Source organism: Aulostomus chinensis, chromosome 9 (assembly GCF_037954235.1).
Source record: "Aulostomus chinensis isolate RoL2024-O1b breed Wild chromosome 9, RoL_Achi_v1.0, whole genome shotgun sequence".
NCBI classification, from domain to species: Eukaryota; Metazoa; Chordata; class Actinopteri; order Syngnathiformes; family Aulostomidae; genus Aulostomus; species Aulostomus chinensis.
In genome coordinates, this window is record NC_141328.1 from 19,526,835 (window position 1) to 19,540,879 (window position 14,045).

At 41.0% G+C, this 14,045-nt stretch overlaps 1 protein-coding gene across 1 annotated transcript in view; it reads right to left on the minus strand.

Annotated features, from left to right (window-relative positions):
- The window catches only part of LOC147256185 (vitamin D3 receptor A), an 81,477-nt gene extending 67,673 nt beyond the window's left edge, over positions 1–13,804 (minus strand). The window contains exons 1-2 of the mRNA XM_086214091.1: positions 13,707–13,804; positions 12,569–12,721 (exon numbers count right to left, since the gene is read on the minus strand). The gene's annotated coding sequence lies outside the window, so the exon portion shown is untranslated. The remainder of the gene's footprint in view (positions 1–12,568; positions 12,722–13,706) is intronic.
- Positions 13,805–14,045: the final 241 nt, after the last annotated feature.

Consider the following 14,045-nt stretch of genomic DNA (forward strand, 5'->3'; position numbering starts at 1 on the left):
GACCGCGTTGTTTTCACAAAAAGCTCATTTATTCCTAGCTGAGTGAAACAAACTGATTTGCATTCTTGTCTTTCAAACATTTCAAGTGTTTGCTAAAATTCACCAGTAGATGTCAATGCTTCTGAAATTGCTCTTTCTCGTGAGGCAGCTTGAGATTCAAAAGGGTGTTGCACAAGGTAACAACACCTCCCAGAGCATTAGGTCATTTTAATATTCAAAGTCTCCAAACAATGTCCTCTTTTTGTCTAGGCTGCCATTCAAAGCTCCTTTGGTTCTATTGACGCTTCAAATTGTGAACCGTAAAATAAGAGCATTTTTAAATCTGTGCAACTGTTCATTTAAGTAAAAAAATAAATACATAAATAACACAATCCATCCAGACTGGCGCTGAGCTCTAAAATACAGACTCATGAAAACGTTAGTCTTTAGAAATCTCTGCTGTCTTCTTGGACCATGAAGTATTGGGAACAATCTCCACAAGCTTTTCATGATGCATAATAATAACGTGTTAATGTGAAAGTAATTTGGGTGCATTACTTCCATGAGGATTCCTGCATCAAGAAAGTATAAAACAAACTGTTTTTGAGAAAAACGCAATGATGAACCAAAGGGTTACCCTCTAAACGTACATCAGACGCAAGCAAACTTTACAGGCCGACCAATATGAGCCTAGGTGTGCAAACACAGAGGCTTGCTACAAACACACAGAATGAATCTGCATGTGAGAGATGTGATGGTGGGAAGTGGAAGGAGGTGACTGGATGAAAGCCAGCGGGTGAAACTGCAGATATCGTGGAGAGTCAGTGGTCACTGTGATGCATCTGTGTACTGCACACCCGGCATGAATAAAATGTACAGTATGCCCTCACTGTGATCATGTCGACAAGTAATGACTCACACACTCAGATACAAATACACATTCTCACTCGTATCATGTAGGTCAGATCCAATCACGTGAAACTCTCAACCACAAACATGTACTGATTTACAACTACAAATTATGACACAAGCAGTGGAAAGATCTCACATAGACGTGGAGAGATTGCATGATACATTCATCCGTCCATCCACATGTGACCAAAGGATGGATGCTAGATGAGTGAAAGTACATGGCTGATAAGTAGGCCATCTACTTTGCTCAGGTCTAAATTTGGACAGACTGAGGAAGAGTTACAAGCGCTACTGTCAAAACTCCCCTGAGTAGCCACAGAGATGAGCAGCAAATACTACACAACTGGTTAAACATTTTAAAAGGCACCAATTTCCACAATTTTAATTGGAATTCATTCAGTTCAACTCTGTTTAACTTCAACCCATCACTTTGGCCGCTGCTGCTGCAGTATCTGAAGTGTTTCATCTGCAGCTCTTGTTGAGAATGAAGTAGTATTTTGGCATAATCGCTCAAGTTGTGTCATTTCCCTGAACAATTAATACCAAAAGCAAAAACAGCATAAAGCCAGCAAATATTACGAAGTGATTACCTGTGAGTAGGGCTGGGCGATTACTCGAATTTTAATCGTCATCGTGATATCAAAATGTGCAATTGACACATTGCAAAAGTCATGTGTCCACGATGAGAAGTTTATTTTCACATACTGCGAAAATAAACCAATCACATGCGACTTTGTTAAATTGTTCGGCCCGTTACATTAATTGGTGGTGTGGTGTCAGCTACATATGTGTGTGGTGATAGCGGACACTAGCAAGCAAGTGGAGCCCAGGGCAGGTGTGTTATGTGGATGATGGCTGAAGACGAAGACGCAGAGAAAACTAGCAAGCGCGAGGAAAATGAGGTGGACCTAGTGGCGAAAAAAAAATAGCTCCTCACTCATTTGGAGCTATTTTGGGTTCAAATGAGACAACGTCGTACAAGCCAAGGTACTGTGTCAAACATGTGGGGCAGTCGTGGCAACTACGAGGGGAAATACGACCAATCTTCATCAACACCTGAAACACCACCACAAAGAACTGCACAAACAATTCAAAGACAGCCGAAGCGCAAAACAGCCGACAACACCAAGTCCACTTGACGTCAAAGGACTGAGCAAATGTCCATTTCTGTGAGTTTAGCGGCCGCGACTCCGCAGCCACTCGTTCGCCCTCCGAGAGGCTCTTTAGCGCGTCAGGGAATGTGGTTACATGTCAGCGCTCCTGCTTGAAACCTAGCAAAGTGAACATGTTGGTGTTCCTGTGCAAGAACTTCAAATAAGAAACATGTTAAAGGAGTTTTGGGATCAATAAATCTCCCTTTCTCTTGACTCAGTGATTCTACATTACTCACTTCAGTTTTCTCCATCATTGTACTGTAATTGCCACCTGTTTAGCAAGATGATGGCATAGGCAGGTGTCGATCTTTAGAATGGAAGAAATGTTTAATTTGCTAGTTACCATGTTTAATTTATTTTATTGATGTTTGCTCCCAGATATCTTTTAGTTAGTCTTGGAAATTGTTTGAATTTTGTTGTTTGAGCCTTGTGCAGTTGCAATATGTTAAAAATAAAAGCATATGTTGGATAGAAATAACTGTTGAATTTCTTCATTCAATGGGCATAGGCTATTAAATGTTTGTGGTCTATGTTAGCTGTAAATATTAAAACAGAAAGATATGCTCTAATGTACTGTAGCTAATATGTACCCTTTGATATTTCATTAAATATATATATCTATATATACACATTTATCGCAGGTCATATAGTCATCACAATATTGAACAGTGCAATCGCATGTTTTCCTGATATCACTCAGCCCTACCTGTGAGCATGTATATGTGTGTGTGTGTGTGTGTGTGTGTGTGTGCGCACATGTGTGTGTGTTGCTGTGTTGTTTTAATCCTTTTTCTCCGGCTGCGAACTCTGGAGCATATACTATGATCAGTGTAGCAGTAAAAGCACAGCTGACCCAACCTGACTCCCGCCCCTGCCAAAAGCAAATCGAGTCTTAAACACTACACAATAAGGCACAAAGTGGGAGGAAGAAGGGAAGAGGACAGAGGACAGAGAGCAGGAACAGAAAAACCATAACAAGGAAAAAACACTGTATAGAAAAAAAATGGGGACAGAGAGAGGGAGAGTGTGGCCAAGAAAGAGAATAACAAGCGTAAAGTGCTGGCGGTAGAGGAGAGGAGGAAGAGCAAATGACAACAGAAGGAAATGAGGCAGAATATACGGGCAAGAATAAGATGCAGTGTGTTTAAAAACAAACACAGACATTTAAAGCCTTTAAATGCTACCAGGAATTTGACTTAAGAGCCAATTTAGGAGCCAAAGTGTAAAACAAGCGACACAATGATAAGCTCAACTGGTCACGGTGAAATGTCAAGAAAACAGTCTAGATTTAAGCCCCAGTAAAGCTGATCAGGTGCATCATGACATTATATTTAATATCCCTGACTTACACATCAACTTGACTTCAGATTTAAATTTAAACGGCAGATTAAGCTCAACCTTTTATTAACACTGGTGCCAATACTGTTCCCAGACACAGTATGTACAGTATTCAGCACAGAAATAAACCAAGAGGCCAAGCGCCAACTATTTTAGCAGGAACACCAAATGCGAACGCCTTGTTTTCCTTTTTTAATCCCACTCTTGTGCTGACTGACGATGGGACAATTTTAGGGGGGAATGACAAACTGGGAAAGCAGGTGGTTGAATTCTCTTTCAACAATCATAGAGCCCACAGACTCATATCGCTTAGAGTTTTGGAACACATGGAGAAAAGAGAAGGAAGAGAGAGAAAGAGAGAGAGAAGATGAGTTAAAGGAAATAGAATGGAAATGTAGGGTGCGAAAGGAGCTAAAATAGATAAAAATGAAACCTAAACAAGCTTTCTCCTCGTTACATAGATCTACAGATTGGATGAAGAAAGCAATTTGAAGCTTTTCCAAGACATATTTAAATCTACTGAATCACAAGTTGGTCCCTGTTAAAGTACAGTGTGAAACTATAAAAAGGATAAGAGAAATTCATTTGCACACTGCATTTCCTATTTTCTTGTATTGCTATTATTGTTCCTTGTGTGCCTGCTTGATAAATATCACGAGACAGCTAATCCCTCTCTTTAGATCCTATCACATGTAAACTGCAGTATACAACAATGAGTCAGAGTGAGTGTGTGAAAGGGAGACGGCGAGAGTAAAAGCATGAGAGCTGTGAGCCAAAGCGTGCTTCATCCTGTGCTGCTGGCTTGAGCTGCTGCTCCGCATTTACGCTGGATCTCTGTATGTTTGTACACGTGTCAAAAAGATGCAGACGGAGGATGTGGCTGACAGACACTAAAGCATGAAATAGTAATCAATGCGTGTGCGCGCGCATGTCTGTGTGTGCTGTGTGTGTATGCATGCATGCAGCCGAGTGCCCAGTCACTTTTGGCTAATTGTCCCAGGAAGGGGGTGGGTGGAGCCTTCCGTGGGGGGCCTGTTGAGTTACAACCAATCCCCCTCGGTGGGCTTGTCTCTGCCTCCCTGCGCTACAGTAGCATCAGGAAAGAGAGAATGAGGAATGGGGGGGGTCAGGAAGGAGGGTTAGCTGCTCAGTGAAACCCCCTTTCACTGGGCCTCAACAGACAGACAGAAAGAGTGAGTAAGAAGGAGACAGAGGCTGAATCTCATTTGTGAGTGTTTTGTTGTCCCCTGCTCTCTCCGAGGCAATTCACTGCAATATCCAGAGATGTTAACACCCTGTTTTGGAGAACATCTTCCAGTGACGGTCACAGAATGATGTTATTTCCAGTTTTAAAAGTGTGGTAGCATGAGACATTGCATCACTTGATCGCTTTAAGTACAGCATGAAGTCCACATGGAGAATGACAGTCCTCCTTTAGCTCTTTCTTTTTCCTCTAACAAGTCCTGAAGAAAATATCAGACTCTTCAGCAGATAAAAGCTGGTCTACAGATGGCTCAATACTACTTTTTTGTCTGATACCACAGCCTTAAGTGTCTGTCAATATTGATTCAAAAAAGTTTTTTTTTCCCCACGCTACAGCTCAGAGGTTAAAAATGCAGCATTTTGCTTCACCTGACATCTCAAATAACCCACAAAAATATGAAACAAATATTCCATTATAGTCCCTCTTTCAGTAAAGAGAGCAATACATGAAACCCGACTCAGTTATGCAACACTTGACACATGATGTCACCCGTCTGTGTTACTCCCAGCTCCTCTCTGCCAACATGCCTGCTGGTAAGTGTTTAATTGTGCATTTATGTCAGAGTTTGGCCTTTTTGAATCAGAATACATTTATATATTTTTCCAATATCCGATCAATTGATTTGGGCCAGTATCGTCCTGATACTCCACCCTTAGCCTGTACCCAACTGTCTGCCTTATCATAATTGGTTTTAAGAAAAGCAATTCAATAAAATACATTATTTTCTCAAGGGCTAAACTTTTACGTGCTCAAATAGCAGCACAAACTACAGAACTTGAGGATCAACACATACCGTAATCACATCATCACATACCTGCAGCGCTGAGTCTCAAAGAGAAAAAGAGCTTAATTAACCTTGCAGGTAAATAGAAGCAAGGCTTTCTGATGAACAAAAACACATTGAATCCCCTGGCACCATATAACTGGTATAATAGTCTAAATCTCCCATGTAGCAAAATATTGAAACTTTGAATTCTCCAACAGATGGTAGCCATACCACAGGAATGGAGAGATAAACCCTCGCTGAGGCTGCAATTAACAACTGAAATTTAAATTCAAGCATGGCTATTAACGCTGCAAAGTTTTAACTTAGAGCAGCTCATCAATACAAAGAGCCTCGTCTAATAGTGGACTCGAGGATCGTTCAAAGGGCAAAAACACTTAAAAGTCTGCATAGCTGCAAGTGTATGGGACCTCCATTTCACAAACACACACACTCACTCACTCACTCACTGGTTTAATATGTGGCTGCACTAATGAGCCAGTTGGGCTTTTAGTGCGGCAGTAAAACACGTACAAGTTAACTCTCACATCAGTCTAATTAAAAGGCCTTAGCTTAAATCAATGGAAACTGAGCCTACTCATCCAAGCATACGTTGGTGGTGGTGGTTACAACAAAGTTTTGGCTGCTTGAGGAAATATCTTCGGCGCGGAGATAGTCTGATTCCAATTACACCAAACCCAAGTCAGTGAACTAGCTGTGCATTTAAGGAGCCATGGGCAGGTTTTGATTACTTCTCTGCATTTTTGTGACATTGGAAATGCAAGGGTTTCTACTCGTTTTGGTAGTAAAAAGTCAAGGCTTTGACGTGATTGTTCTATCAGGGTTTTCAGTAGAAGTAGCATGAGTCATATTTGTCCAAGTAGACATTTTACAGATGCTTCTGAATAGCATATTTTTCATTGCATTATTTTCAAAGTCTTGGTTTTGCCCTTAATTTAGTCAATGAAATTGTGTTTTTTTCTATTTCAAATCAGTGTAGCTACACAGAAATTCCCTGACGTTCACAAGACATACAAGACTTATATAAATAATCCTTTTAAAATTCAGGGCTGATTTACTCTTAGAAGAAAAGTTACAATAACCCAACACAAGCGATGTCTCTGAAGGGTAATTTGGCAATTTGGAGCTTAATTCTCAGCCTTCGCCGTGTACTGTATGTATGGGAACAACAATTCAACATCACACGGAAGGTTTGATTGTAGGTCTTCTTACTTCCCTCTCTTGTGTTCAGGAGCAACTGAAGCAGAGGTGATAAAGTAACCGGGTCAATGAGACGTTTTTTTAATCAGGTGCCGCTTCCGTTTATAATTGTAGGACCCAGCATATGTTGCTGTCACCTGAATGCCGATCCAGATTTGCTGCCTGAGTTACCTCAGTGAAGACTGATGGTGATTTTAGTCTCTTGTTAAGCATTTAAGCTGTTCTCTGGCCACGTTAAGCCGCGCAAGGCCCTGCTGAAAGAAAAGAGGGCCTGTGTGCTTTATCTTAAGCCAGCACGGAGGGTAAAATGGATACTGATGAACGTTCTAAGAGCAGCTGACCAGTCTCAGACTTGTGCCTGAAGGGATAGTGATTGTAACCATGACAAATATTCAGTAGACTTACAACTAATTGAATTTATATAGATTTGGCTGGACTGATAAAGGGATAGCGTGGGAAAATAATGAAGCAATGTATTTATTTATTTCACTATCACATTTCATGGTAGAGTGCGAGACTAGAATGAATGTTTTTATTAAAGATGTTATTCAAAGCTAGAGTACATAATCACTGCCCATAGGTCCCATATAAAACTCAACTAATCCTGCAAAAAAATATTAAATAGAAATGGTCCAAGAATCAGATAGGCAATGAAATTTAATAAAAAATAATGTGCATGAAACACTGTACTTCTGAACACAACACAGCTAGCGGCAGTGCACTGGATCCTGATGAGGACACCAAAGAGCCTTCATTTACAATGGCCTACGCATTCTTGGCCTCATGGGAACTGAACCTCCAGCCTGAGCACTTATGTTAAGCTACCCCAGACCACAACATGTTGCATGTGATCTCTATGGCCTACAGCATCGTTAACCACCAGGAGCCATTCAAATATTGAAGCCATAAGCTCTACATGTATGGTATCCTGTGACCTAAAACTGTTAGGTGAGCCACTATTTATGTTGAGCTTGCCAAGCCCCTCGGGGGGTTCAAACAAGACCTAATCACACCAGCCACAACACCAGAGCCCCAACTACATTTATGTTGTTGCTACACAATTACCTCTCATAAGGAACCCATTAGCTCCTGTTTAACACATTCACATTAAGGAGGGAGGCACCGGAGGAGACAATGGCTGTGGGGAAAAAAGATTTTTGAGAAAGAAAAAAAAAGAGAGTAATCAATTACATAAGAATGTCACAAAGTGGAATAATATCTGTTCCATTTCTCGCCATTGTTCATTTAAAGCCGGTTCACACCGGCGCAATATGAATATGCCTCCTGAATATACGGAACATTTGTGATGTAATGCTCCACACATAACGCATCACACTGCTAAATTTCTCATCTAGCACTAAACCCAAACAGTGCATGAAGTCGGCACACACTTAAGGTTGCCCTGACCACATCCAACTTGCAGTCACTACAGTCATGCTGTTGTCACAAATCTTTGCTCTGGCAGTGTATTAATGTCTGACTCTATGCCCCGCCCACTGCTGGGCTGCCTTCCTCTCAAAGCCATACCAAACCTTGACATCAAAGTGAAGCTTAAAACTTGTAGTTTTTACTTGTATGCACCTTCAAGGCAAGGCGACTTGGTTAAGTAGTTTCATTTGACAACGAAACCGAAACTTGGTCACTCAATTTATTTTAGTAACCAAAATAAAACACATTTACTTTTCTCCACTTTTCCACTGGCTGTGGCCACAATTTTATCTTCTTTTATAAATTTCCCTTCTTCTTTTCATGTTTTCTTTGCTGTATGAATGTGTTGCAAGCAGCATTTCTAAAAGAAAAATTATAAAGACAGCTAAGCACAGTCATGTCTTGATAAACCCGACAAAAATAACATGTAAGCAGATTTCTGCTTTTGTGAGCAAACAGTTTCAGTCATAGAGTTTTATGGATCTGGCCCCAGGTGTCCACAAGGTCTTTCCAAGTGGGAAAAAACCTTGACCACAAAGGAAATAACGTGTTTTATTTGTAATAAATAGAAGAGATGCCTCTTAAGGTAAAGAACCTTGTGGTTTAACAGGTGGAAAATAAAGGGACGGACTGCTAAGCTGTTTGAATGACAGGCAAACTAAAGAGTGCAGAAGAGGAGCACTGTGGGAATCAGCACTCAGAGTACAACCCAAAAAAAAAGAGAGAGCTGTTGATTATTTTCAAAAGAAATAAAATTATTTAAGCAAGAAACATTAGAAAAAACATGTAAAAATGGACATATTCATCAGGTTTTTGCTAACAGACTCTCTAAACCTGAAATTATTAAATCTCATATTTTCTTCAACCAAATTTAAAAAAAAGAAAACTCCAAAGAATATCAAATGAATTGACTGTGTGCTGCTGCACGGTATGACTGAGCTGCATATTACTTGTTGTTAATTAGATATAATGGATGTGTGGTTAATGTTCACTGTTGACTGTTGAGATAATGGCGGGGAACAGAGGAAACAGAATCATTAAAGCGTGACTGTAATGTGAAACCCAGCTCCTTTTCTTCAAATCCTTCACCAAAGCCTGAGTCTTTGACAGCAGCTACAGACAAGGATCGTCTGAAGGCAACACAGATTAAACCTGGATCATTTTGGATCAATTACTTGTCTGACATACACAGATGATTAAAAGCTGGACCAGATCAAACCACCATCCCAGGCTCTTATTTTGTATCCATCTGGATATATGGGCGGATCGATGTGTTTGATTCTGAAATCCCTGATCTGATGTCCCCTCTCTGTATGCTGGATGAAATCATCAACATGTGAGATGATTTGTTTATTAGTCAAGTAGTTATCTTCCAGCTCCTCAGTTTTGAGGGTTTGATTATTTCTCTTGGTTTCATGTAATAGAGTGAATATCTTGTGGTTTTGGATTTCTGGTTGAACAAAATAACAATCTGATGACATCACCTTCATTTGGTCTCCATTGTTTACAGCAATAAGTCATTGCTTATTTGAAAAAGTAATTGTTATCATTTAATAAGGATTATAATTGTATTAAAACCTCCACATATCCTCATTGCTCAGTCAGGTTTGAATGACACCACCGAGACTTCAATGTCTAATCTCATCTTTAACAGCTCTTCAACCCACTTTGAACCAGGGATGACGAGGCCGTCACAAAAGCCCTGCGTCAATAATTTTTCAGTGGAAATGTATTTTTGTTGGCATTTATTCCGGCTTATGTGGCACTGAAATGAAGAAATATTCATTGCTGAAGTCAAAGCCCTTCATCACGCCATCTTTGACTGAGCACAAATTCAATCATGAAACTTTCATTACTTTCACATCAACATGGGACACTGGCTATCTCATTCTGACAGTGGGATTATGACACACAACAATGAAAATATCGCCTCTAATACATCGCTGATAAATCTACACACCCCCACCCACACGCACAAGAAACAGCCAGTCAGTCAATTACAGCATCTGTCTTTTCACAGCATAAAAAAGAGGTAGAGTTGACTTTAAACACCATGACCTTAACACTCAGCAACAACGCGTGCATGCGTGTGTGCACGCATGTGTGTGTGTGTGTGATACCTGTAGGTAGTGTGAGAGCATACATGCACACGTGCTCTATATTGCTGGGAATTTGCTTACATTTCAAAACAGAGTGCTGCACTTTGAGGCCCTAATGCCTCTGTTATCATTTTACAACCTGCCTGTAACTCATCAGAGAACAACCCTCCTGAGCACAATGTAGTCCACTAAGCGCCTCATTACAGAAAAAGACCCTTTGTATCCCACAGAGGTAATAGGTGGGTGGGGGAAACTTTAGATGAAGGAATCAACACTGCAAAGTGACTTTTTTTAATGTTTTCTTTTCTTCCCAACAAGTCTTTTTAGCATGTCATAAATAGTGACGTGGTATCTATCAATCTATCTACACACACACACACACACACACATATATATATACATACATATATACACATACATACATATGTGTATGTATGTATGTATGTATATATATATATATATATATATATATATAGTACACTAAGCGGGGTACAGTGCTCCCTCGCCAGCACATTAAGGATATGCTGGTGACACAAAGTGGCCATAGCTGTTAGCCTCCTAGCTAGCACCTCCCACTGTGTGGTCACAGGTTTGAGTCAAGTGTGGGACATCTGTGCTTCTCTACACCACGCAGGTTACATGAGGCAAGCACAAACTAAACAAAAACAACATGTCCTTAAAAGAATAAAACATTAACTTTCTAATCTTGCGGTTCTCATTGCACTAATGCTATTAAAGGTAAACTGTCAGGGTCAACACCAGGTCCGCTGTGTGTCTCGCTCGTGCCAGGGAACAGGAGGATTCCCTACGTTCTTTTGAAGTCTTTAAGCAAATTATTTAAAGGTTCCAGGGCACTTTTGCCTGGGAACAACTGACCTGGTTACACCCCCACCCCGCCCCCCCTTGTTGTTGGTGTGGCTCAACACTACAAAACAGAAACTGGAGCACTCCCAGTAATTCCAGTTAAATATATCGTCATCTCTACAGAGACATTGAGCAGTGGCATGTTCAGAGCAGGGTCTAGAGCTCAAATATTCTTGAAGAAAACTACAATTATGTTGACTTACATGCAATAAAAATGACAAGGTAGTTTCTTCATGAGCATAATAAACCTGCCCAGCTTGAGTGAAAATATATCTTTCAAAGGAATCAATGTTCCAATCAGACATTTGTAATTTTTTCCCCATCATCAGTACTATATTTTTATCTGATTAAGTCTTTTTTTTACACAATCATGTACCATAAGAAGAAAAACACTTTAAACACTGTTCTGAGACTTCAAACAAAATCTTGTTCTTTTCTAAAAAAAATGTATATATAAATGTTTAAGGAGTTTTTTTTTTTATTGTGTTCAAGGTTAACAGTTACTTCACCTTGTCTAAGTGTATTTTCCCTATATTGGTCAAATAATTGTTAATAAAGACACTTTCCATTAAACACATTTAAATATAATGAAAGTCTTGTGTTGGGGTTTGTATTGGAGTCAATTCTGGCACAGAAATTCCAACAATTACCACAACGGAATATAGCCTGCAAAAATATTGACTCTCGGCCTAACAATCCTTATCAGCCCTGATAAAACTAAATTGGTTGTTCCCCATTTCAAAGCAATGTAGTTTTGTCATCCAGGTTTAATTATTATTAGTCATTAACTGAAATCAGTTCCCTCCTCTTGCAATGAAACACATAAGCAGAATGGAGAAACGTGATTTCAGAGGCCCAGTGACACGTCCCTTCTGGTGTGTGTGTATGACAGAACGCAATTTCCAAACACCAGATGCAGTATTTTGATAAGGTATTATCAAATAATAGGCATGTAATATGTGATGTAGACTTGCAGTGATAGAACAGCAGTCAGCCAACTCTACTCATCCCCACGCTTCTCTGTCCCTTTGTCCTCCGCGGCCGAAGAGCTGACAGCCTCCAGGAAGGAAGAGCAACACCTCCACACATCTATACCAACAGATCCATTTGCCTGTTTATGCTATGATGCCGCGAGTGCACGCAAAATCAGTGCAACACAATTATCTCAATTTCCATGACTCTATTGGCGGCATTGCATTTGCAGGGATTTGCGCACTGGCCCCGCTGCAGGCAAGCAAGCAGACAGGCAGGCAGGCAGGCAGGCATACACATGTGGAATGTGGAGGGAAGCACCCGCCTAAAACAATAACACCACACACAAAACATTACACGGCTAGTGTGCTAGAAATTGTGCTGAAATGCGAAATGAATCAGCTATGTGAAATACCATGCGGCTTCTCTACGCGTAAACAAGCTAGTTACAGCAAGAAACAAAGAGAAAAGCTACGTAATATATCTTTTTTTTTGCGCATGTGCAGAGGTTAGTTTATAACATTATATGCTAACCGAGTGTGTCACGTAATCCAGCATGTGAACGCTCTCTTACCTGATGTGGCATATCAACCGTCACTTTGTGCAGTAACAGAGGGGGGCCCTAACGCTGGAGCAGCCAGGTCGCCAGTTTTTTCCGAGCCAGTGGAGTTGAAGGCGTTTAAAAAAATCCCCACGCTGAAAAACTTTTCCTCGGTATAAAACAAAACTGTCAAAAGAGAAGAAAGGAGGGAGTGAGCTGTCTCACGGTCAGTCAAAGGGGGCTGGGAGTTGGGTAATGTTTGCCCTGATGACGTCCCGTTATTTCTTGCATGATACTCTTACGCCAAACATCATTCAATAAATCAGAGTATCTAGCGTGGTCCTGTTCAAATAGCGGAAAACACAGTCTAAAACAAAACTTGAGTCACATGGCAAATCATTTCGGATCTCTTGAGACATTCGGCAAACAACGGACACATGTCGAAACACTTCATCTAACCAAACATAAGTTTTATGTTTCCACACTCTGTTTGTCGTCCCTCCTCTGCTACGTTTTATGATAGGTAAACGTGGGAATAAAACAGACCAATAATGCTTAAAATGGCATAACATTGAAATGCTTGGTTGGCAAAAAGAGTGACGAATTGAGCAGGGGGTCGCAAACATACATGAAATGTTTTCAACTATGTTGTCAGGTTCGTTCATTTTCCAGCGCGCACGGTTATATTAAATACACACGTTTTTGAAGGGAGTTCCGCCGTCCCCTTCCTCCCTCCGCTCAGCGCGAGGACGAGCGGGACTCGGACACTGGCTAGCAATAAAGCAAGGAGAAACAGGAATATGTCACACACGCACACACACACACACACGCACACACACACACACCGAGGATATTATTGTGTTATTCCACGAAGGCTGTGCAATGGTCTCGCCCTCTCTAAAATAACATTACATCTTGGCTGACTGGATAACATAGTAGGTGTCAGCGGCATGTCAAAAATATTGCAGCCCACGAGAGCAACAACAACAACAGCTACGTTCCCAGCGGCAGCAGCAGCACACTTTACTGGCCCGAGAAGCGCGTGTGCCACTCGGCCTGAAAGCACTTCTCAGCCAAACGAGAAAGAACACAACTACAATGCTATGACGTTAAGACGCCTTCCACGAGAAGGAACGCTGCAAACCAAGCGGGAGAGTGTAGAATAACTTACATTTGTCCATGCGAATGGCGACGTGGGCAAACACTCTGTTAGTCCAGTTTTTTAGATCTGTATCAACATAGATGGACCGCACTTCTCATCGCCCCGCCCCCACAGTTCAGCAGTCAGACATATCTATACATATATTTAATCCCTTCACCAGCCAATCACAGCGCTTCACTCTGGTATGATGGCTGCTTTCATTGGTCGAAAGGCTAATCAATCCGTGCCGAGTCTCAAGCGTCTCCCTACCATATAGGGGTGTGTCGTGACGTAGCAAACACCGCTATAGGTAGTTAACAATTTCCTCAAGAATAATAATAGATAAAACCGCGACCCTTAACAGGACAA